Source organism: Eptatretus burgeri, chromosome 5 (assembly GCF_056783735.1).
Source record: "Eptatretus burgeri isolate ZD-2024b chromosome 5, Ebu_testis_v1, whole genome shotgun sequence".
NCBI classification, from domain to species: domain Eukaryota; kingdom Metazoa; phylum Chordata; class Myxini; order Myxiniformes; family Myxinidae; genus Eptatretus; species Eptatretus burgeri.
The window spans coordinates 87,361,490-87,388,517 of NC_140965.1; the positions used below are offsets into that span (position 1 = coordinate 87,361,490).

At 45.6% G+C, this 27,028-nt stretch overlaps 1 protein-coding gene and 1 pseudogene across 3 annotated transcripts in view; both read right to left on the reverse strand.

The window, feature by feature from the left end:
- LOC147026903 (cohesin subunit SA-2-like) overlaps nucleotides 1-27,028 on the reverse strand; it is a 224,262-nt gene that overhangs the window by 138,786 nt on the left and 58,448 nt on the right. The gene's annotated exons all lie outside the window — the stretch shown is intronic.
- On the reverse strand, nucleotides 354-1,303 carry LOC147026905 (uncharacterized; annotated as a pseudogene).

Here is a 27,028-nt window from a genome sequence, read left to right on the forward strand (position 1 = left end):
TTTAACTCCCCCCTCTCCTCAAGGGGGTATTATTCCGGGGTGGGGGGGATCTGTTTGGAGGTGAAAATCCGTGTTAACATAGCTCATGGTAGCATTCTTCCAACGCCGCTTATCATAACAATAATAACACAATAATTATAATCTTAATGTGATTACAAAATAAAAACATCCCCCTTCCCAAAGGGGGTTTTGTGACATGCGATACTGCACCACCACCCCCGACACCCTCACGGAAGTAAACCAATGTAATACCATTACATCTCTGCAATGTGTCATTCATTAGATCATGAAAAGACTAATCCAGTTATCCAAATCTGTTAACACCGGATAACCAAAGTTTATCGATGCAAACATCAGATAAACAAAGTGTTTATAACAGATGTCAGGTTAGGTGAAGGAGGCAACATGTGACGAGAACCGGCAGAGCGCTGGGGAGATTGACGAACTATCTCTGCTCTGGTAGTGTGAGTGACGTCACAGTCATGGTTCACAGGTTCAACACCAGACCCTGCAGATTGTTCACTGTTGGTTCAGAAATCTTGTTTTGGCTCATAGATTATAGGGCACCGCAGCACACGCTGGGAGCTCCTGAATGTGAATTTAGTTGCGTCGGAGTGTTTGACCATTTGGTGATGGCTCTTCACACATGGAGAGAACCGTGGCTGGCTCCCAACAATGAGTGTTGCGGTTCTGAACGCGAACTCATTGTCCAGGGTCGAAGCAGGACATTTTGTGTGCACGAGCATGCCTATCGTGGTAGAGTTTTTGTGAGTGGCGGTGCTTCCCCAGCACCTGGTGGATGAGGTATTCATCGCCATTCATGTTGGCGATTCTGGTTGGAACGAGCGATTTGACTTTTCTGCCCATTAGCAGGACTTACCAAGTTGTAGCTCACTGGGGTGGAAATCCAAGCTGGCAGTGCAAGATGAAAATCGTTTCCCACACTTTTTGATTTGCGGAGGATGGATTTTACTGTCTCGACTTGGCGCTCAATGAATTCCTTAGATTTTGGGTATGTTGGGGATGACATGATGTGGTTAAAATTCCATTTCCCAGCAAATGAACGAAATTCCAGGCTGGAGAAATGAGGACCATTATCACTCACTCATAAGCGTATCAGGAATTCCAAACTCAGAAAATATCTGCCCCAAGGTCGCAATAATCGTGTGGCTGCGGGTGGTCTCGGATAGTTTGCGGACAACAGGAAATTTTGAGTAACGATTTGCGATGACAAGCCACTGAGCTGCATGGAAGTAGAATAGGTCATGTCTGACTTTACTCCATTGGCTGAGCGAAATGTCATGTTGCTGTCATGGTTCAGACAGCTGAAATTTCCGGTGTCGCTGGCAGGTCGGACAGCAGTCCACAAGCCAATCAATGTCCTTGTTGATGTTACACCAGTACACAGTGTCCTTAGCCAGCTGTTTGGTTTTCCCATGCCCAAAATGGCCTGAGTGGAGTTTCTGCAGAATACTATTTCTCAAACTCTAAGTCTAAGGTATTGATACAGTGCCGGGGCATCGGCCGCGAGCCGACTGCTCTGAAGGAGCCGCAAGTCGAGTCGGCCCGACTGATCACCCGGAATATAGATCGCCGCACGGATAACTCCGAGGCTGACGGGTCCTTATGCAAGAACCGAAATACGCCAATGGGCAGACCACGTGGGGTAGGGTCGATTGCCAATCTTCAATTTACCTAAATAACCACGTGATCCAACTACCGGGGTATTCCACCCTTGACGGAACTCGTACGGAACAACCCGCTGAAGCGAGCCTGTCCCATGCGCGATTCCGAGCGGCTTAATCGCCGAGAACCGTCGGTCCAAATGACCCCCTTTTACGGCAAACCAACGGCTTTCTAATTACCAACACACGAAATGCTGTCAATGAAAGAATCGACGCGACGAGTGGAAAACATTTAACAATTGGGGTATTTATTAATAATAATGGGGAACTAGGGAAGCACGTAAGAGCAGAACTATACCGACTATACGAAATGCAATGCAATGATTTACAGCTCACACAAAGCACTTAACAGTTTCCTACTTTTCGACGGGCACATGGACACACGTACGCACACACACGCACCCAATAAATTGTGGCTGATGCCTTTAATAATGGACTCCAGCTCGGAGGGACAGATGAGCTGAAACCCAGAACCTATCTCGAACCTCTCCACCTCGTGTGGTCTTCAAGCTGTTCGGACCCGGGCTCCAGTGAGAGGAAGCTGGATCCAATCGCCGTGAGCCGCGATCCTTCCCGAGCTCCAGCGAATCTCGAAGAACCACCTCCAAGATGAGGCCGATGAGTCGCACCAAGCCGGGAACCAAGCGGAGAACAAAGAGCTACACGAGCCAAGAAGAGCCAGCAGAGCAACCAGCTCAACTCTCTTCCGATGAACAAAGCCTCTCATAACACGAACCAAGAACTCCGAGTCGAGCAACCAGCTCAACTCTCTTCCGATGAACAAAGCCTCTCACAACACGAACCAAGAGCAAGAAGCCACCACCAGCAAGCTCGAGCCGAGCAACCAGCTCATCTCTCTTCCGATGAACAAAGCGAGGACCAAGAACTCCGAGCCGAGCAGAACCCGAAGGCCAACTGAAAGCCAGCCCGAACCAAGCAGAGGATCTCTTCTTTATTATTATCGGCCCCCTCCCCCGCTCCCGGCGTGACTCATGCCCTCGTGCTCCATCCCCCGCTCAACCACGGGTGGGAGGGAGTTGTCGACGTCATGAATCACGGGAGGGGAGGACTCTTCTTCCTCTTCGCAGAAGAGGGGGAGGGGCGTCTTCCTTTGTGTTGTGATCACTCCCTAACTATTAAATTAAATCACACAGCACACTTAATCGATTTCTGCCCATTAAACAATGGAAGGTGAACTATCTAGGTAACAAGCACTTATCGACATCACTGACTAAAGGAACCTGAATGTTGTGTGCAATCAAATTCCCAAATTCGTAACAGTACAATGACTCTCTCACCTTTAACAATTACACCATTTTCAATTCACAACTCATCCCGAAAACTCCAGTATGTCCGAAGAGTTTTTGGGAGGTCCTTCAGATTGTCTGGCCATCCACTGATTATAAAGTCTCAAAGTTTACTCAGGTCAGAATCACGAAGTGTTTCCTGTTGTAGCTGAGAAAACTTTTCAGACGAGAAGCGTACAAAATCCACATGCAAGTCCAAGTCAATTGCAGTTGCATTGAGTGGGCTATGAAGGCGGGAGAGGCCATCGGCAAGCCGGTTGTCTGCCCCCCAGGGTGGTACTCCGTTGAAAAATTATACCCTTGTGACTATCCTGACAAGTCTGACAAAGATTTGTTGCAATCTCGGTCGGGTGGTGATTAATGGCTCATCAATGATCATCAGCAATGGTTTATGATCGGTGAGCACAATGAAACTGCGACCACACAGGTAAGTATGGAAACGTTTCAATCCTAAACACAATGGCCAACAGCTCATGTTCAATGCAAGCATAACGTTGTTCAGCATCTGTTAAAATTTTGTCTGCATATGCCACTGGCTTTAACTGGTTTCCATGGACCTGAAGCAATGCTGCACCGAGGCCTCGAAGACTGACATCACATTGGAGGAAGACAGGCTCCTCTGAATGATAGTAGTGAAGAAGAGATGTTTCCAACGCCTCATTCTTCAGATGATCAAATACAATTTATGGTGTGGCTCCGATAGGCATTCAGAATCCTTTTTGAGAAGTTCTCTGAGTGTAGCAGAATTCACACTGAAGTCCTTGATGAAGCACAACAAATATGTCATGAAGCTGATGAAATGTTGAAGTTCGGCTTTATTCTCGGGTGTTGGAATAGCTCTCAGATCTTGAACCTTCTGCTGGTCCGGCCGTATTCCTCGTCTACCATAAGTAGTACCGAAGAAGGTGAAATTGATATTGTTGATGTAGCATTTGTTTGAATTGAAAACGAGTCCTTCACGTCGTGCTGTTTCCATCAGCTCCTTAAAGTGCGGGTCATGCTCCTCAGTGGCGCCATAGACGGCGATGTCATCTGTTATGCCAAGTGCACCTTGCAATCCTGGAGAATACGGTCCATTTCCATCTGGAAAATGTCCTGGTTTACGCACAGTCCAAAAGGCAATCGTTGGAAACAATACCGGCCCACTGGGGTCTAAAATGTAAGAAGTTGATGGCTATCTCCATCGAGTATTACAGACCAGTACCCTGACTTGGCATCAAGTTTTGAGAAGTATTTCACTCTTGCAAATTTTTGAATGAGCTCTTCCGTTGTCGGTATTTTGTGATATGGACGAATCAGGGCTCGATTGAGATGCTTTGGGTCCAAACAAATCCGAATATTGCCATCTTGTTTGTTACATATGTGAGAGCTGACCCACTCAGTCGGTTCCTTGATACACTGTATGACTCCCTGTAGAACCAACTCATCAAGTTCTGATTGAATTTTGTCCTTCAGAGCATTAGGGATTCTACGTGGTGGATCAACATGTGCTGGGACATTTGGGTCCACAAGTCTGTGCATTGTATGAAATTCACCGATGCTGTCAAATTGGTGTGGGTATGCATCCATGGGTTCTTTCACGCTGTTGTAAACCTGTGGTTGGTTACTGTTCACTGAACAATGCAACAGAACAATGTGAAGATTCTCACATGATGGAAGGCCAAGAACCACAGGACCACTGACATCCACAACAAAGAAATGTGTGCTGGTCCACCGTGATCCCTTGTAACTGCAGACAATGTCTATAGTGCCAAAACACTTGATGTGGTTTCCATTGTAAAATGCTCTCTGCTGCCTGAAGAGAGGCAAGGTAGGGTTCATCATTTGAATCCAGCATTTCAGGAAACATGCGTCGAAAAGTGCGAATGGGTAAAGTGTTTCCTTGGGCACCTGTGTCCACCTTCAGCTTAAGATCATGAACACCTGGTGTGTTGCATAGACTGATACGAAGTGCAGTGTAAGCCTGGTTATGTTGACCAGGTGTATCAATCGAGTCAAAAAACAACAAATCAAACTGTGATGCAACATCATCAGGGTCATTGGTGTTGTACCGATGCCTTTGTTGCTGTTCCATGATATGCGTGTCATACGCTGTTTCGTGTTGTGCACTGGCATGGGGAATACTGTAAGCTTTAAGGTATCGTGACTACCTTATGTAGGGGAATTGTCCTGGAACTCGAAGATCTGGTGTATCCTCTTGTTCTGTGTTGTGTAGATCAACAGGAGCATGTGATGTCCAGGGTTTCCAGCAAGCACTCCCTGTTGAACCATAGGTGTTGGGTGTGAAGCTTCTGAGTGCTTGGTGTCTGTATGCACTCGATGAAAGGTCGGGTCACGGTTGTCAAAACTTGGACGCAAGACAGCACTTGGCCCAATGGCCTCGTTTAGCACACAATCTGCATGTGTCATTGCGAGCAGAACATTGGTTACATGCTGGAGGGTGTGAGGTCCCACAGTTTTTGCACTTACTGAGTCTCGGGCCAAGAGCAGAGATGCTTATGCTGTCAGCTGCTTTGTTAGCAGTCATTCATCGTATTCAACTGTTTGAGGTATGTGGCGGAGACTTCGTATGTGCGCCCCAGTTTCAAGGCATCGTCAAGACTATAGGTCTTTGGTTTTGTCAAAAGCTCCTTCTGAAAGTCGGAGATTTGGGTACTTGCAATGATCTGTTCTATCAAGCGGTTGTCTTCTTGTTTGAAGTTGAAATTACACTTCTGGAAGAAAACTTTCACCGCCTGATAAAGGCGTCAAGCGACTCACCGAGATACTGGCTGGAATGTCGAAACTCCAGTCGACAGATCCTGAAATTATCTGAGGGTTCCATTTGTTCCAGGAAACAATTGAAACAAGAAAAAGAGCAATCAGAGATTGCAAACCCTCACCAGGACTTCTTTTGGGTGGTGTATTTTTATAGGTTTCAGAGTAAATACAATATGGCTACCAAACCATGTGACCTATGACATCATATGTGATATTTTTGTTCCTCATGGATGGTCACACGTGTAAAGTTTCGCCTCGATCTGTTCAGCCACTTAAGAGATGTTTGAAGGTTAAAAAAAAAAAACCAAGATGGCTGCCGAATCATGTGACCGATGACGTCATGATTTTTTTTCCTGTGGACCATTTTATCCCGAGATGACCCTCAAAAATGTTCATATTGATCGGATGTGGAATTCTACATATGCCACATCCGGATGTGACAGACACAAAACCCTCCGAAACCTTCGCGAGGGTAAATATACGCGGGTTGCTGCCACTTTTCCTCAGATGAACTGAGGCCTTTCATGTGTTGTACCGATGAATGAATCCATGTGTTGTACCGTTTAAGGCCTTCCTCTCCCACTTGAAGCAGGATCAGTGGCACCTGGTTGCTCTCCGTAATTCCTCTAACATGGAAGTACAGCTCCAATCGCTGTCCAAATATTTTAAAAGCCGCCGCTGCGTCAGGCTCGATCCAGTCCAAGCGTGGAGTTCCCACCAAGTCCGCTATTGTGAACGGAACGAGGGGACGAGCCGATTGCAAAAAGGCACGGATGGGAAACACCGGCTTGTTACCTTGATAGGCTTGAATGTGTGTCATAAAACCGCTGCCACCACACAAAGTTCTGATGAAAAAGATAAATGAAGAGACAATGGTTGAAGAGAAGGATCATTTTTTCAGGTACCCGAATCATAACGTCGGACTCCCACGATCGCTAACCCCTAATGCCCCGCAACTCCAGCTTCATATCAAAAAGCAAACTCAAACCAATGTAATAACATTACAATCAAGATAATTATTGAGTAGTACAGTATTCTCTGAATGACTAAATTGACACAAATGTAGCGTTTCAATGATAAATGAGTACAAACGGGTATAAAATGGCTTCCGGTGAATTCCAGTGACATATTTAAGAGATTCATCGCATACACCACCCAAAGCTAAACAGACATTAAATCAGATGCAGTGACCTCAAGTCAAATCAATGTTTTTACAAAACAATATCCCTCATTCTTAAGGGGGTTATATTGGCGTGCATTATTCCCACCCCCCCTCACCCCCGCCTCCTCATCCCCCTCCCGCTTCTCCCACGGAAGTAGATTATATTTTTGGTAATTTAGAATGGTGACGCATGGTTTTCAAATATCCATCACCAGGAAAATGATTGAAACATATTATAACTAGAGGGGGAGCACTCGGTAGAGTGCAAAACCTCCGCCGCCAATACTGCTGGGTCACTTAAGTGAACCTGATATCCTATTTAATGTAGGTCAAAACGGATCAGACTCTACTGAACCACGATTGAATAAACTAAACTAGATCGATCGATGTAGAAATGGCCAAAAAAAAAAAAAAAAAAAATCGAAATTTTTTTGAAAAAAAAGTTGCAAAATTTGTTTTTTTTTTCTCTAACAATTTTTTTTTTTGGGGGGGGGGGGGGGTTGGAAATCACTTAAAACATGTAGAAATGCAAAAACAAAAATTCTAATATTTTTTCAAAATGGCCACCATAGCGGCCATATTGAACTTTGGACCAAGTCCAAAATCTAACAGCATGATCCTTGGACCATACCTAATCCCCCCACCAAGTTTCGTCGAAATCCGTCCAGGAGTTTTTCCGTAATACTGTTCACAAACAAACAAACAAACAAACAAGCAGTCATAGACTGGTACTTACGAAATCGTCAACTTGACCTCTGACCTTGTCTAATAAAAGCTGTCTCTAGAGAAGGTAGCGACGCAAACCAGAAGTTCCTACGATGATTCTGAACCAAACCATCAAAAATCGTAAAGTCGACCGAAGCAAAAATCTCCATTTCTCCACGCAATTATTTAATATTATTTTATCAAAGTCACAAAACCATAATATTCGGCCATCCACCAACAATCTTTCCATAATCCGACGGCTTAGCGAGTCAGGCATGCAACGATAACCTTTATTTGGATAAAAAAATGACTTTTAAACACCATCTTTATCGAAAACACAGTCAGCGCGCACACGCAAAACCTTTACGTGACTCAACGACGCCTCTGCTCGAACGCGCTGCACCACGTGACGACCCGTGACGCGGCGAGTGAAATATTTTTTATACAATCTTAAAACGTCTCCAAAACATCCGATTTTTACCAGAATTTCGACAACCCAGTGTTAAGCGTCCTAAGCGATCGCAAAAACCGAAGACAAAATTAAAATCGAAGTTAAACGAACTCGTAACGTCAACCGAAGCAAAAATACTCCATTTCTCCACATGAATTTACGGAATTATGTTAGACCTCACTGTGACCTTGACCTTTCACCGATTTTGACCAAAATCTAATCAGCGCTAGCCATCACCCTTCTGAATCAAGTGGTGTAATTTGACATTGGTAGGTTCTTCCGTTCTCGAGTTATCGTGCCTACAAACAAACACACAAACAGAGGACGGAAGTCATCAATATACTTACGAAATCTTTAGATTTCGTAAGTAACAAACAAACAGACAGGGGTGAAAACAGTAACCTCCCTCCATCTTCGATGGCGGAGGTTAATAACCTGATCTAGCATGTTATGTCATGCACGGTCTGATCCTCTTAATGATCTCAGCGAACATGTTATAATATTATGCATGGTCTGATCCTTTCAATGATCTAATCGAACATGTTATGTCATGCACAGTCTGACATTGAAACATGTTAGATGAGATCTGTGACTTGCTACAGGTACCATGTAAACCTGTACTAACCTGTATCATGATCAGGTTGTCGGCAACTAAACCGTCTCCCCCACCAGGTTTTCTGGTGAGGAGGGTGTATGATATGGACACCGAGCAGGATTAAAAACAAAACCTGTCAATGGGCGGAGGAGGTCCTTGTTAGCCAACGGCCATCCATATCTAGTGCCCAACTGTGTCTGCAGACCTCCTCCTGATAATAATAAAACACGGGGGCTGGCAGGATGGCAATGTGTGCCATTTCTCAGATGGACGTTAATCGGGTGTCCCATCTGTCAGCATTAGTTGGTGGACTTTAAAGATCTCACAGTGTCTATCACGAAGAGTAGGTGAGTTATCATTGACACCCTGAACAAATGAAAAATTCCTGCCTTAACCTTAGTCGAACGTCAGGCCTGGCCAGCCTGTTCGTGAAATATTTGGGTCAAGCTTCTCCAAGCCAACCCCACAATAACGTGGAAATAATTGTGGCCATTAAACAATAAGGCTATTAACAAACCGCCGTCCACATGGTGCACACGTACACGTGATCCCCTGCCCCACTCTCCCCAACTGACCATGCCCCCGCCCCACCCCCCAACCAGGTTGCTCCCATCAGGAGCAGGTATACTTGGTCTTTCAGTGTGTCTTCACTAATGAGAGATGAGGGCCAAAAACTACATAGAGCACAATATCTGTTAATGGACAGGTTGGGTGTTTGCTAAGGACGACTTGATTTGATTTTGGTAAAGATCCAGATCCGGATCCAACAACGTATTAATTTCCACCTCTGACACCGAAGGTGGATGAAGGTTATGTTTTCACCCCTGTCTGTTGTTGTTTGTTTGTCTGTGAGCAGTATATCTCAAAAGATTGGGGACGGATTCGGACGAAACTTGGTGGACAGGTGTGGTATTGGGAGTTACATGAATACTAATGCATGCAAAATGAACCGGAACTGAAGAGGCGGAACCGAGAGTGACGTCAGAGAGCTGTGGAGTAAGGGCAGCAGGAGATGCCATGAAAAACGGTTGAGCTGAAGAACCTACATGCCTTCTATACTTTGGAAAATTTGGGCAACCTACATGCTGTCAACATGCACACATGTCAACATGAACCTACATGCACACCACTACGGCAGCAACGGCCTTCTTTACTTCCCCAACACGCACCGTTAAACCAATGAAGACAACACACAAACGAGCTGATACATTTAACATGGGGCTTATTTACAATAGGGAAAAGGGGAAACACAGAGCAGAATTAACACTGAATATAATCATGCAATGTACAAAGCGCAAGCACTTAACGATTTCTACTTACAGACAGGCCCACAGACACACACACACACACACACACACACACACACACACACACACACACACACACACACACACACACACACACACACACACACATACCCAGAAGGACATGGACCTTCACGCCTCGTGCGGTTTTCGACGAGATGAGCGAACCAGCCCAGCGCCAGCAGACCACGCGCTCGAGCTGCCGGAAAACCAGACTCCAGCGACAGGACGAGATGAGAGCAGACGCCGGCGACAGGATGAGATGAGAGCAAACGAACCAGGCGCCAGCGAGATGCAAGCAGACAAACCAGGCGCCAGCGAGATGCAAGCAGACGAACCAGGCGCCAGCGAGAAGCGAGCAGATTAACTAGGCACCAGCGAGATGCGTTCCGCGCTCCAGCAAACCAGGTCCTCTCGACCGCGCGCCGTCCCGACTGTCCCTTGTCGTTCGAGGGAGGGGCTTCTCTTCCCGACCACCGGCCTCCCGATTGGACAAGGGGCCCTCACCCGACTCGTGGCGGCCTCCCGATTGGACAACGGCACGCGTGTTGTGCTCGCCCTCCACTCATTGGCAGGAGCTGAGCCGAAGCGACAGAGGCTCCGCCCATGTCCTCAGCTCTGGCCACGTGCCTCATGTGGCGCTGGTGCTGAGTCGGAAACGGGGCGGATGAGACGCCCACTCCTTGCCGATTGGCTGGGAGGGACGCTATGCCAATGTTAAGCTCCGCCCGCGCACGCGCTTGCTGGCGAGCGTGTGAAAAATGCCGCGAGCGTTATGGCGACCGGTTGAGTGGGGGAAGGTGGCGTTGTTGTCGTGGATGTAGTAGTGGTAGCTGTAATTGTTGTTGTGAGTGATGTAAAAATCCTAACTATCAAAAAAACTCCACAGCACATGAACATCCAATTCCCACTAGACTAGGGACGGGACCCTAACTAGAAACGCACACTTAGCGATATAACTGTTCTCTCGGGACCTGAATGTTGAGTGTTCATGGCTTCCAGATTCGCAACAATATAGCATGAGAGGGTGTGACATGTGTCGGGGTGAAGGAAATGCCGCCATAATGGCTCCGTACACATTATCGTAACATCACTATCGCATTATTGGATCAAGTTTATCATTGTTATTGTAAAAGGTAAGTTTCATGATCTGAATAACACAAAAATCAACTTTATTTCATGTTCTTCATGCAGGAAAATAATCCTCGCCTTGGCTTAACGGTTAAGGTGGTTGGCTGAAGATGTTCTATTTTTTATTTTATTTTTTGCACACCGTGTCAAGGCTCATGTAAGAACGAACACACAGAACATATAACAAGGGGAGCAGAAGACGAGAGGGGCAGGAGAGGGATTTTATGGTCATGAGTGCAGCCCCTTTCATGCTGTTAAATAACACCAGGTGGGTTTCCTCAGCCTGTCATCTTTCTGAGGTCAGCAAAATGATACCATCTTACTAGAAAAAGGGAGCACTCCATCAGTGGCACAGCCATGCTCTCAGCAATGATGCAACCAGCAGCGACAGGTCTCATTCTTCTTCGCTTCCTCTTCCCTTTATCAGGGGTGATGGCCAATGGCACCAAACTTCTGCCCTGCCATGGCTATGAAACTCCTCCATTTCCCTCTGTCCTCAGCCACCTCTCTCTTAACCCCCCCCCCACCTTACATGTATCCCTCCTCCCAATCCTCACATTTCATCCAGGGTCTACCTCTTTTCCTCCAACCTTGCTCCTTCAACCTATCCGATCTCCTTGCCATTCTCTCTTCCCCCATCCGCAACAAGTGCCCAGCCCATCTCATCCGGCATTTCACCAATCTCCCCATTAAGCTCATCTGCACACCAATGTCCTCCCTCAGTTCATCCATCCAGCTTCTATCCATCCTTTACACTCCCGCACTCCTCCTGATGCAGTTCTCACAAATCTGAGGCCTCTGTTGTTGCCTCTGTGTCAGTGCAACCATCTACAGACTCCAAAGGTCGGCCGGAATTACACACGACATCAGAACCTTCCCTTTCAATTTCTTTGATCTCTTTCCATCTGCCATTACTCCCTCCACCCTCCTCCATGTATTCACACCCACCTGAATCCTCCTTCGCACTTCTGCCTCAGACTTAGCATCCCCGGTCACTGTTCCACCCAGCTACTCAAACCTATTTCCCTGTCTGATCCCCTTCCCCTCTAACCTGACATTCATTTATTTTCTCTGTTGCCCAACTCACATCACCTCAGTTCCCGACCCACTGTTCCACCCACATTCATCTTCAGCCCATGTTTCCAAAATGCCTCCTTCAACTCCCCCCAGTGATTCCTGCATCTCGTACACACTCCCAATCACAAGTCAGATCGTCTGCATCCAGCATCCTCCTCACACTACCCCTCAAGCTCACCTTCCTGCTAACGAGCTCCATCACCATGATAAACATGAGTGGGCTGAGAGCACTTCCTTGCATCAAACTAATCATGCCTTGCTCTCCAAACCTTCTGCCTATGGAATTTAAGGCCAACTCCACCCTTGGATTACTGACTTTCTCCACTCTCTTGGCCAATGTGTGGCTCTCAATGGAATCCTTTCATCTCTCCTTGTCAAGGCTGGAGAACCCCAAGGCAGTGTTCTGAGCCAAATCTTATTCATAATCTTCATCAATGATCTCTCCGAATCTCTGGAAAATCCTATCTCTTTGCTGATGACTCCACTCTCTGCTATGACATCCTACTCACAGACAGTAGCAGCCTCTTCCCTCTCTTCAGACCTTGACAAAATCAAAAATTGGTTAAATACTTGGAATATGTCTTTGGATCCTGAGAAATCTCTCACTCTCACGATCTCTCTCTCCGAGAGGATCATATGGCAAACCCTCCAATGTACTCTCTTTACAATCCTCTTGAGGAAGTTCAGTCTTTCAAACTCCTGGGTCTCACTATCTCACTCCAAAGCCAGACGCCAACTGGGCATCCTCCGTGTAGTGCCATTTGAAGTGAGGGAAGGGAACCATACACCAGACGGACTTGACAAGGTGGCACCAGGTTTTAGAGGAAGGAGATTCTTCAGCTTACAAGAAGAAAGCACAGTTCAAAATCGCTGTTCGAACCTCATCACACTCGTGCAATATACGCTCCTCAACTCCCATGTCCAGAATTCGACTCCCACGCTCTAGATCCACATTTTTGAAAACTGCCAAGCCTCACACACTCGGCCTACCAGCTCCTTACCATGCACGGTCGACCTGCAAAGGAAAACCGAGCAGAGTCCATGAGAACAAGGACCAAACGTAGCCTGAACCGTTGATTCACTCGACCACACCACATGCCGAAGCAAGTCCCCGGGCACAAGGACTAACCACAGCCCCAACTCTTGATCCATACAAAATAATAATATTTTATTTTACGTTCTTAATAACACTTTTATGCATGATAACAAATATCACAAAAACTATGTACCAACATGTCAATTAAGGGGACAGTTTGGACAAATTTTAAAGTTGAAGTCTCTAACCCTATTTTCCCCATTACCCCCGAAGTTTGTGGATTTGCGGTTCACGGGGATCTTTAAGAACGTAACGGCTGTGGACAGCAAGGCCCTCCTGTGTATAATTTAACACAGTGAGGGGTATCGTGTTCTGTGAGCTCTTGAGTTAGATACGAGTCACTTTTATGTATGGATAGAGACCTCCAACTACCATAGATAGATAGAGAAAACCGCCATCCCTTTTGACCAATTTATTTTTGTTTTGTTTTTTCCTTTGGAATCTGGAATGTATGTTATTTTAAAGCATCTGACACCTGGAAGTGGCAGTTTTGCCGGGAGAACGGAAGGGCGCCATCATGCGCACTAATTACCTCAAGGTTGTTGGAGTATCTGGTCTCGAGGGGTCGTTCCGCCCCCACACTGGGCTCCGGCCCAATGGCGGGCAAAAGGGGAAGGGCGAAGCACGTCAGGGATAGAGGTGAGAGTCACATAAAATCCCACGCAGCAGGAGGGCGCAAAGATGTTTCCTGGCATCGGTGTAAAAGAAGTTTCCCATAAGAGGTTCAACTGAGTTTTTAGCAGCGTCTCGCGTAGCGAACGCTGCTCATAGAGAGCTCGGCGTTGTTCTTCCTCTTCTTGTGAAGATAAAACCTTAACCTCTAAGGACTCGGCTCTTGTATATACAAGATCCGGATCTCCTTAAATACTGAGCACATGTACACATCCTCGCATTGATGGTGCCTTTTCAGAGCGTCTATCATGAACTTTCAAATATATTCGGACATTTGCTTTAAAGTTTCGAAAAGTTCACGTTACTATTTAAAGATTATTCCATTTATCGTATTGTAATTTCGTAAATACACGATTTATTTCGTAAATACACAATATATCGTAAATACATTATGACGGGTCTCGCTATTGGCTTAATCAAGGCACGTGACAAAATATCGGAAGTTGTTGTTGATTTTTTTTAAGCCTCCAAAACCTTTAGGACACTGCTCTTGGACACATTTCTCCTTGTTCTAGAATAGGCTGCGTCATTTTGCCAGATTATACTGTTGCATGACACCCACACTCAGCCAGCCACACCTTTCATCCCGACTGTGTGTTCTCAAGCACCTGGGACAGCGTACTGGCAAACTGTGAAGGGACACGACCCACATCCTTACCAGCTATGCCATGCTGGGCAGAGTTCGAACATTTATCTTGTCTGCCGCCATCTCCTAAGGCGTGCTGATGGACCCAGATAAGGCATTGGATAATTAAGGAATCCTGCTTATTTGTTCGATCCCGAGGGCACGCATTATTGGTAGAAGTTAAGGGGATTGCATCGTGTTGCTTGTTCGTAAGGCTCTCTCGGCCTCATTTGCATAAGGCATGCGATGTCTCGGGTGACGCTTGGTAGATTCAGAATTCCAATCCGTACAGTCTCATGTCAGGCTCGCTTGGCCTCATTCGCATATGACGTGCGATGCCTCATTGGCATGACGCTCGGTGGATTCGGAATTACAATCCGCAAAATATCGTGGCTTTTAGACACGTGATCTGGCGAGGAAGAGCCTGAAGCGATCGACCATTGCGGTCATATCGATACAACTCATACCAGGCAACCGGAGTGACCTACGACCGTTACAACGTGTGTGGTGCATGAAACACCCGCATGCAAGAGCACAATTGTGTTTGTGCAAGTCAAGGAGGTAACAAAGTTGCAAAGAGGGTGATCAAAGATTTCTGTCCATTAAAATTAATTTACCAAAAAATTAATGCTCAATGAAAATACCTCTTCTGGCTTTATTGTGGTACCACTTATACAATATGCTACAATTCAAACTTACAAGGAGCATCAAAAAAGGTATTTACCATTGAACAATTTGTGGTTAATGTCTGAGTAAGTTGATTGAAATTTCCTTGATATGTGAGATGAACATGAGCTTGTATCAGAATCAGCTTTTTTGTGTACATTGTCGAGGCTCTTATGAGAGCTAACACACAGAACGTACAACAAGGGGAGCAGGAGACAAGAGGAGCGGGAGAGGGAAGGAAAAAAGTGTGGAACAGAGGCACGAGATCTGTGGAAGGGAGAGGGATGGGGCAGGATACACAGGGTAAACAAGATGGACACGACAGGGACTTTCAAGAAGGAAAACAGGGAATTTGAAGGAGGTTGGTTTGGGGTGGATTAACGGGAGTAGAAAAGATCGTGGTTTTGGATGGGGGAAGACAAGAGATGGTGGTGAACAGCTGTTTTGAAGACCTGGAGGGAAGAGTGGGATTGAAGAGAGTGTGGGAATTTCTTCCAAAGGCAGGAAAAAGAGGAATGAAAGAGTGAAGGTGAGCAGTGATTCTTGATTTAGGTATTTTTATCAGATAGAGGTGAGAGGTTGCTGATAGAGGTTGCTGGCAGACCTTGAGCGCCATGCTTAAATATGGGAGGGGGGGGCATATCTCAGACAGAGCATGGGGGGGGGTCAAGTCAGAGAGGAGACGACAGAAGACAGAAAGACCACCGACCTGTCTGCGGTGAGACAGTGAGAGACCCAGACTCAGCCTAATCGTGGGAGATACCAATGATCCTAAATGCCTTGGTTTTCACAGCGTGAAGCCGAGAAAGGGGAGAGGCAGGAGCACCAGCCCAGAGGAGAGAGCAGTACGCCATAAAGCTGCAGATGAAAGCTTTGTAGATGGTCAGGAGCTCCGGTGTGCCAAGGAAGGACTTTGCACGATGGAGGATTCTGAGCTTTGAAGGCCAGCTTGCAAATGTGGCTTTCCCAGGAAAGATCATGGCAGATAGTGAGACCCAGAAGCTTGAATGAAAGGACTTCTTTAAGAGGATTGTTGAGAAAGTATGGGGGGGGGTGGGAGTTTCCAGACGGTCCTTTCGGAGAGACATAGTGAGAGTGTGAGATTTGTACGGATTGAAAGACATGTTCCACATGTTGGACCAGTTTGTAATTTTATCCAGATTTGGAGTGAGCGAAAAAACTGCTGCTTGCCGATTGGAGGGATGACAAATGGTCCGACAGAGGGTGGAGTCATCAGCAAAGAGATAAAGAGGATTTTCCAGAGAGTCAGAGAGATCATTGCTGAAAACCAGAAAAAGAACAGGGCCCAGAACGCTACCTTGAGGAACTCCAACCTGCACACGAAGAGGGGATGAATGAACTCCATTAAGGGTCACACGTTGACTGTGACAGGAAAGGAAGTCAGCGAGCCATGAGTGGAGATGGCCTTGGATACCATAGGAAGAGAGTTTAGTGTGCAGGGCAGGGTGCCAGACTATATCGAAAGCATGCGATATGTCAAGGAAGATGGGCTCTGATTTCATGTCTGGCATTGAATACCTCCATCCATTGTTGGGAGAGCAGAAGCAGCCTATCCAGGGTAGAGTGACGTGGTCTGAATCCAAATTGATGATCAGAAATAAAGCCATTTGAGAAGAGGAATGATTTAATATCTGAAGTGATGATCGATTCCATAACTTGTCTGATGATGGGGAGAAGGCCGATTGGTCTGTTGTTGCAGGGATCTGTTTTTGCACCTTTTTATGCAAAGCGGTTATGTTTGCTGATTTCCAAGCAGATGGCAAATGACCTTGAGCAAATGAGAGGGTGAATAGAACGGTGACGATGAGCAACAGTGGCAGAGCAGGTTTTTAGGACATGTGGGCTGATGCAGTCTGGATCTTTATTATCTTCCCAGCACCCACTCCCAAGAAAGGGGAGAGTGGGGAAATTAATATTGGCAGTCGATGTTTCTTGTATTAACATGAAATGCTTCGGCAGGAAAGCAAAACTTTGAACACAATTTGACGATAAATTGCTTGTTAGGCATCTCCAGCACTTTTGCAATGAAAATGCTGGAAGCAAGACGAACCGTCAACTGGGTATCAAGATTCACAAGTAGCTGTACTTTCCTGTCAAACATTAGTTGCAATGCCCAAACAATCCCAAAACATGCATCGCCGAACAAATATATTACAACTGCTAATGAAGCTGTGACCAATAACTACGCTCTTCAAAGTAGAAACAGTATCCGGCACACTTTAGTGCAGCAAAAAGAGAAGATCGTAATGCACCAACACCGACAATACTCCAAAAATCTGTACCATTTGGTGCCGAATGACTACTTGCCAAACTCTGCTGAATTTGCAAGTCGCAGACATGGACTTAATTTTTTTCAAACCACTTACTGCAGAGCGACTGCGGTTTCATCACCACCGAGCATTTAACTACGAGCCGTGAAGCTTATGCAGTGGTTCTGGAGGAAATGTGAAGGCGCCAATCGAACTCAACGTAGAGTGAAGGAAGACCGTGCTTATGAAACAAGACACACGGGGCCTACTTTGTCATTTGTCATACCGACCATCTTGGCCGGTTAAGAGAATGGCATTGTGGCTACGACTTTCAAAGACAATTTAAACCCTGAAAGCCACTGCGCGCATCATCAAGCAAGCCACTCCAAAAGGAGGTTTCATGAAAGGGTCCAAAAACTTTCATACTGTTGGCAAATAAAAGCTGAACTTTCAGCAAGTGCGTTAAAGAGTGCCAATAAATACTCTGTTTGGACTTGCAGTAGAAAATAATTCCCCGCGTGACAATACAATACTTTTCTGTACTTTAAAAGAAATAAAAGCTTTACACACCACAAGTTCACAATTCCAGTTGAACAATCCACCGATTATTAAACGGTTGAAATTTCACTGTCATCTGCTTCGTGCTGCTCGTGGCAATATCAACCGACACCAGATGATCTGCGAGGGTTCTTCACAAGTCTGTCTCTTCCAGGTCCGTGCAAATGTACCGAAAGGTGTTACCTGTTAATGAGCCCAAGGCCCTCCTGTTAAACTGCAGCTTGCAAGATGATCGTGATGAATTGTGTTTAAAATTGTTCACCTTTCATTGCTGTTGGTAATTGACACAACAATTGAAGGAGTTTAAAAAAGGCACACCAAATGCATCAAATGTCGAAGATCGATACTGTTTGGTGCGGAGACGTGCACAGATACACAGCGGTACTGTCACGGTGCCAAAAGAGCTGTTCCAATTAATGGTGCAGGGAGGTTGCCACCATGGATTGGGATCAAGCACAAATGAGCAATCTCTTCATTAGGGACATCGCCACACCACTCGTGGAACAACACTAGGTAATGACACAAGGTATGCAAAACAGTGGCTCTTGGGAAAACGAGGAGACCTGAGGGTAAAAATGTGCACTACTTTGTTGTTAGGTATAGGTTGAGACACCAGCGACGAAGTTAATAGGTGCATTTGTCTGAAACTCATCGAAATCCATTGTTAAAACAAATAATTTCCCCAATTCCATACATTTGGTACATAGCATATATAAAAAATATATATATTTTAGTGAGACGAAGACATACAAATACAACTCTACCACCCCCACCCCACCCCGACATCCCACACATCCACCTGGCCCTTCCCCAACCCCTCCCCCTCCCCAATAATGAAGCAAACAGAAGTGTGCACAGTTGATTTAACCGATGATTGGAAGGAGATGGGGACTAACAAATAAGCAAGAATAAGAAGGAGGAGGAGGTCAGAGGGGGCAGGGGATGGGGAGCAAAGGAAGATTGAGAAGGGGTCAGGGTCAGGTCAGGTATGGGAGCATGCGCCAGAACAGCGCGTCACTGCGTCCACTTTCCGCCAGTACCCCAGGAGCCACCGTCTGGCCATCCCCCAGGCATATGCCAGGCCCAACCCCATCTCCTTAAGATGCCGATCAACCCGCTGCAACCACGAGGCACATGGTCGGCCCATTGGCCTCCTCCACTCACGAGACCCCCCTCGCTGAGAGACTCTGGTGAGTAGGATCAGCGTCAGGAAAACGAGCCACATGTCCATACAGCCGCAGCTGACGCTCACAGACTATGCAGGTAACCAATCTCATCTGAGTCTTTCTCAGCAACCACTCGTTGGATACAAAGTCCGACCAGCAATAGCCAAGGATTCTCCGAAGAGACCTGGTACCAAAGGAATTAAGTCTCCGTCTCAGATCCTTGGTCAGAGTCCAAGTCCCGAATCCATAGAGCAAGGACCTGAAGACTCGGCCTTTCGTCCTCCTGCACAGGTACCGGCAGCGCCACACCCCATAATCCAGTGAATCCATGACTCCCCAGGCCCGACCCAGATGTCTATTGACCTCTGACTCACAGCCAGCAGAGACATGAATATCACTGCCAATGAAAGTGAATCTCACCACAACCTCAACATCCTCACCACAAACAGGCACAGACAGGACAGCAGCATCCAAGATGTCAATGAAAGCCTGGATCTTAGTTTTGACCCAGGAAACCCGTAATCTCAGTGGCTCAGACTCCTCATTCAGCACCTCGAGGGCCCCCAAAAGGATATCTAAAGTCTCCGCAAAGATGACTGTATCATCTGCGAAATCAAGGTCAGACATCTTGACATTCCCAAACGATGCACCGCAGCTTGATCTCTCCGACATCCTCCCAAGAATCGAGTCCATACAAGTGATGAAAAGTGTGGGGGCAAGTACACACCTCTGATGAACTCCAGTAACAACTGGAAATAAGTCAGAGATGGCACCACCACATCTCACAGCACTCTCAGTACCAGAGTAGAGTTCAGACATCAGATTGATCAGTTTTGGTGGCACCCCACGAAGACCAAGAATCCTCCAGAGGACATCCCGATTCATTGAATCAAACACTTCACAGAGATCAACATAGGCTGCAAGCAGCCCCTGCCAAAACTCTCGTCTGCGTTCGGTGAGGACCTGAAGAGCAAGGATACGGTCAATCATTGACCTCTTTGGTGTAAAGCCTGACTGCTCTGGGTGCTGGTGCTCAAGCAGATGGTGGCGAACCCTATCAAGAATTATCCGAACAAAGACCTTGCCCGGCACTGAGAGCAGCGTCACCCCTCGGTAGTTGTTGCAGTCTTGGCGATCACCCTTCCCTTTCCAGAGAGGGACAACAAGGCCCCTCTTCCAGTCAGTTGGGATGATGCCTGTGTTCCAGGCAGAGCACAGAACTGCATGCAACGACACGAGTGCAGCATTTCCACCAGCCTTGAGAAGTTCAGCATGGATGCCACAGATCCCTGGAGCTTTACCCCATTTCAATCGGTTCACCACAGCCTGTGTTTACACAAGCGAAGGTGAACCACAGTTGATTGGAGGGTCAGCAACAGGGATTGTAACACCCCTGATGTCCAACTTGACAGCTGGTGGATCAGCCTGGAACAACCGCTCAAAGAGACCGGCCCAGCAGTTCAGACTCCTCTGTCAAGAGACATCCACCCTCTGCTCTAACTGCAGTACACTGAGGGATGGTCTTCGATTAACGCAATGTGCGAATTCCCCTGTAAGCAGGACGAGAATCACTTGACTACAGGTGATGCTCTACCCCCTCACAGATTCCTCACACATAGGCCTCCTTGTCCACCCTTAGCGCAAGTACAATTTTACACCTCAGCTCCCTGAACAGCTCAGCTCAGCATAGAATGCGTCCTTCATAGTGAGATCACTCGCCTCAGTCGGAGCATAAACAGAGACCAGGGAAATGACACCCAAGGAATGACGAATCCTTAATCTCATAATACGCTCGTTGACCGGTGTTACCTCAATTATCATTGGGGTCAGCTTATTGGACACAGCTACAGCAACTCATTGGGAATGGTAACCATCAGAGCGACCAGACGAATAGTAGGTGTAACCAACCACCATGATCTCGCCGCAATCCGGTGTCCGAACCTCAGAGAGTGCTGCAATACCGATGTCCAAACGCTTGAGCTCAGATGATAACGGAGACAGGTGATCATCCTCTCTTCGGGATAGGACATTCCAGGCACCCACCCGAAGGGACCGCCTCAGGTGAACCCAAGGAGACCGCCGACTGGTGGACGACACTCTCCCGCAATCTGACCCAGGAATGTTACCACGTGGTTTCCCTCCTCTCATCAAAGATTGGGGGTCCCGAAGGCTTTGCCCCAATCCCGTCATCCGGTGAGCTGCCCTGCGAAGGGAAGCTGCACAGGAGGTACCCTCACGGAGTGGGTTTTCAGATTTCTTTGTGTTTTTGTGTTTTGCGGAATGAAGGGTTTTACGGTGGCCGGAGTGCAAATCCTGCCACCAACCTCCTAATAAGTAACCCAACTGCAGGAGGACGTCCGCAGACACAGTTGGGTACTCGATATGGATGACCGTTGGCTCACAAGGAGCTCCTCCACCCTTTGACAGGTTTTGTTTTTAATCCTGCTGGGTGTCCATATCCAAACACCCTCCTCACCAGATAACCTGGTGGGGGAGACGGTTTAGTCGCCGGCAACCCGACCATGGAACAGGTTAATACAGGTTTACGTGATACCTGTTGCAAGTCACAGGGCTAATCTGGCCTGACCTGACTAAATGAGAAGGGGTAAACAAATAAAAGGACAACTTAAATAAGGATTACAAAATGGGACAGGAAAGGGATGGAGGAAAATTGAGGAGATAATTTATTGCAACGTACCTTCCATCCCAAGGAGTGGTAACTTGGTGACTTCCCCCCCATCCACTTCACCCGGTTAACAATCCTGTAGTTATATATGTGTCTATCAACAATCCTGCTTCACACCAGTCATGGGACAAAGCTTAAGACTTATTGTTCTACAAATGACCAAGATTGACAAATTGCTGATACACTTGTGGTGACAAACGCGAGACTTTCTCAAAGATGGCACGAATAAAGTTAAAAAGCGACTCCAAACAAAGTGCATCGCATCAAAGGTCAAATCAATAATGAACAATTCAGTCCAACTTTAGATGAGTTTCAGGTCTACCTCGGTCCAAGCAGCCAATGAGGGCAACGAATCAAGAAACGAGTCAATCCAGTCGGCAAAGAGTGTCTCAACATTTCATCGACACGACACAAAAATCATTTGGAAAATGTACCAAGGGAGGCAAACATGAAAATTGAAAATCCTGCACAAGTTTTACGCAGTCTTTAAAAACCGCCATCGTGCAAACCCTGCATCCATCGGCGACGTAATATGAGAAAAGACAATGCGGTCAGAAAATGCAAACATTTTCACAGAGGTGCACATCGTTTGTTTCCATCATTATAAACGCACATCACTGATGGCCTCACGTCAAAACCTCGCACGTTACTCGAATATCGGAGGAGTCGGACAAGGTTCTAACTTTGGGCTGGAGAGGAGAGCAGGTAAAATCCAAACAAACAAGCAAATGTGCGACTGATGATCATACACTTGATAAACACTGCGACTTCAAGTTCAACAAAATGCACAATTTCCAGTTCGGACGACACTCTCCAAATGGCCGTGATTAATGAACCGTTAATTTCCATACAACAGGCATTCCTCAAAAAGCATACCCCCCCCCCCCCCATTCTGGGAAGCTGCTAGGTATGGAACCATATTCAAATACACAGCCGCACAACGGTGTCTTGACAAATGACGACACGGCATTCACTGAAAGCGTGTCCCAAAGTGAATGAAATAAATTATCCCAAATGGTGTTCACGTCTCTCGCAAATCTACAGGGCCCGTAATCGGCGTCCAGCACCCACAATTTTTAACTACCTCGCCATGGTTCTTTTGAAAGCTGGATGCAAGAATGACACCAGAGAAAGACATCTGTTCTGAGCAGAATGACCAAGTATCATAGAATAAGTGATGTCACACACTGACAAGGGCAGCCCTTAGTATGCCATTGTTGGCTACAGATATAAATCCTTGTGAGAGGAATATTATTTAATTCCAGGTGCTGAAAATTTTTTTTTTTAATCCTATCCAGCACAAGTACATGAGGAGATCACCAACAAGTCACCGGTTTAACAGTGAGGATTGGATGGATGCAGATCAGCACCACATGAAATGGTATTTCCATGGAAGATAAACTCATTCGTCCAACCACTTCGGATGTGAGGATACATGCAGATAAGGAAAAATGAAAACAATCTTTAAAACTTCCGCACATTGGGGAGCAATTTTCACGCCAACTACTAAATTTGTCAGTAGAGCCTTCATCAAATTAAAATATTGTTCTAAAAGAACAAGAGTATTCCCAATCCAAGCTTTTAAACATATTGACAGATCTTTGGGGCCGATTTACGGCAGTTAAAAATATAAAAAAATATAAAAAAAGGTTTTAGAAAAGTCATGAAACCAAATCGGAGCAGAAAATTTGCATTGGATTCACATTGTACAAAATATTCAAGCCATAAAAATAAAAAATAAACGAGAAGGGAAGTCTTCAACGTCATGACATCGCCAGATATGCCTCCACCCATATGATTACATCATTACACATACAGTACTTGTGCCAAGTTTGATTGAAATCCCTGAACCCAGATTCAAAATATTAAATAATTCTGGCTGCCAGACCATGCGGCCAATCACTTTGAAATTTAAAACATATATATTCCACATGATTCCGAGATCATAATTCTAATGTTCATGTTGATTGATAAAGCAGTACAAGATAAGTTTAAATATACCATCAGAGATGGGGTATCCCCCACCATTGAAAAATAATTCAAATCAGATAAGCGTTTTCCATTTATTACAAAAAACATTTTTTTCAAGATGGCCGCCCCAGTCGGCCATCTTGGATCCGGCCATGCCCAAAATCAATTGGGTTCTTCCTTTTCAGGTGGTTCATGTGTGACCCAAATTTCAAATCGATATGGCGAACAGTTTGAGTTATCGCACTCACAGCTATAAATGTTGACGCCCAGCCAGCCGGACGGAAGGACGACCCGGGTGACAACAATATCCCCCTAACGCCACGCGGCGGGGGATAAAAACACAAACATTTTTGTTCAAACCAAAATGGCTGCCAGACCATGTGACCAATTAATTATGCGTGAACACTCTGACATCCCCAAGGGTTTGGGAACATGTGGGTGAAGTTTCCCTTCGATCTGTCAAGCCGTTCTGGAGAAGATTTTTGAAGGATATCATGTTAAAAACAATATGGCAGCCGAACCACGTGAACGATGACATCATCAAATTTTGTTCCCAATACAATTTAGCCACAGATGGCCCTCAAAATGTTCATACTAATTGGATAAAGCATTTGAGGTATGCAATGACGTCATAAAAAGGTGCCACCGATGACATCATCATCAAATATATATCACTTTTTTCAATCATGGCTGCCACACGACGTGACCTATCACGTCATAACTATCATTAAAACATTCCACATGAGTAGTTGCCCCAATGTTGAAAAGTGTGTCAAATGGATAAGCAGTTGCAGAGAAAACAGAGAAAATTAGCATGGGCGGACAAATGTAGGTACGGACGGACAACCCAAAAACATAATGCCTCCAGCAACTTCGTCAGCGGAGGCAGAAAAAAGTTTCATGCTTCGAGAAATTACGCGATTATTGAAGGTTGGTCTGAACTGGTGTGTGTGTGTGTGTGTGTGTGTGTGTGTGTGCATATATATATATATATATATATATATATATATATATATATATATATATATATATATATATATAAAAAAAGAAAGACCCACCCACATATCTCACCTGTGAATGGGGGGGAAGAGCAATCAGCTCTCACCTAACCAATTAAACCTTGGAGGCTAGGATTATATAAATAAATTGACTCTTCCCATGTTCTTCCAGCCGAGGAAGCTGCATAAAGCAACCAAGAAAGGCTACCAAGGTAAAGAGCCTCATTAGTAAGCATTGCTGTCTGCGCTGTCGCTGATGATTCACCAACAAGCGATGAAACCGGTCCGACAGCTGAGGGGGTGTGTAGCATTGCGATTCTCATATGCGTCCTTTTTGTGAATGTCTTTACAGCTGTGGAGGCACTCTGGGATGGGTTTGAAACAACAAAGGTCTTACCTTGGTAGCCTTATGCAGCTTCTTCAGCGAGAACAGCATGGGAGGAGTAATATATATATATATATATATATATATATATATATATATATATATATATATATATATATATATATATATATATATATCACATAGTCAAGGCTTGTGGAAGAGCAAAAGAGCTCGTACACTGAACAAATGGATCAGGACATAATATTTACGTGGCATGATTATTTTTGTGGAGAAAAACACAAAATACATTTAAAACAAAAATGAGCATTAAACAATGAAGGGCCTCATCAGGGTATATAGATTAGTGTAGATGTAAGAATCAACATTCGATAGAGTCAAACTGTGTGCAGACCCACACGCAGACCAATAATGGTAGCCTATCCCCCTCCCTTTGGGAATGGGCGAGGATGACTACCAAGTTCGTCCGGACATCTTATGACCTCACAGGTAAAATGGATTGTCTAATCCAAGTAAACAAATAAATAAATGATGGCTCCAAACTCCCCTATGAGAAAAATCAGGTTGAGAGATGGAACGTTTAAAAGGCAAGCAATTAAATTTTAATGACTTGTACCAAGCAGCCTACGGACTGACTGTCCGTTGGCTTGTCATATCCGCTCGACACAAAAACTGCCTGACTATTACGATTACAAAAAGCAGAGAAATGTTTTGGTGATGCCAAGGCAGTTCATGCGAGAACAGAATTCCCAGCAGAATGCTGCAGGATGAGGCAGATGGCAGATGCTCAAGGAATTGCAGGACACAGTGAAACCGTGCAGGAAATGGTGCGGAGATTGGGAAAATCCAAAACCCAGCGTATCGATATGAAAGGCTGTCCATGGCGAGAGATCTGGTACAGGCCGGACACGATATGGGAACAATTTCGGATGGTGATGAGTTAATGACTGCGAGAATTTCAGTGAACATGGATGCACCGTATGCCTGCAGGGCAGCTTAAAAGCAGAGTGATTTGTTTCGTTATTTATTCATTTTCCCAGTGGAACAGCAACTAGATATGCACGTCACATGATCAAAATTTTCGAGCTATAAGGCTTTCTCTTCCTTTTCAATGAGCAAAGCACTACAGGGGCCATTTAAGGGTTGCCAACATTCTCACCATCCCATGGCCTACATGCTAGCTCAACATTCAAATATCAACATCTCAGGTCACGGAAACAGGTTCGCTATTTTGCTTGTTTTTTTTTTGTTTGTTTCATGTTGTGGAAAGTGGAGACGATCAACTAAATAACTAGAAGGGCATTCAGTAGAGAGTGCACCTCCACCCAGATCCGGATCTTCAAACTCGAATCACTTCTTCCTTGTCACACAACCAACATGTCCACCAAGTTTCATCCGGATACGTCCACAACTTTTTGAAATACCGTGCTATATATCGTTTTTTGGCACCATCTCAATGGTGAAGAATCACTTCAAATATTCAAGTATCTGGATCGGTAACAGATGTTCACCTAAATATAATCAATTTGTCCTCATTGCACACCCAACCTACCCACCAAATTTCATCTGAATCCGTCCACAATGTTTTGAGATATCGTGCGCGCGAGCGCACGCACGCACGCACACAAATTTTTTTTTAAAGACAGTGTAACATTACCTCCAACCAACTTCAGTGGGCGGTGGTAAAAATGGGAACATCTGTGCTTGCTTCTAGTACAAGTAGAATGAAAATTTATATTATCTTTCATTACATCTGAGAGCGTATAAAAAGAAGCACCTGGACATGGCAATCCATAAATC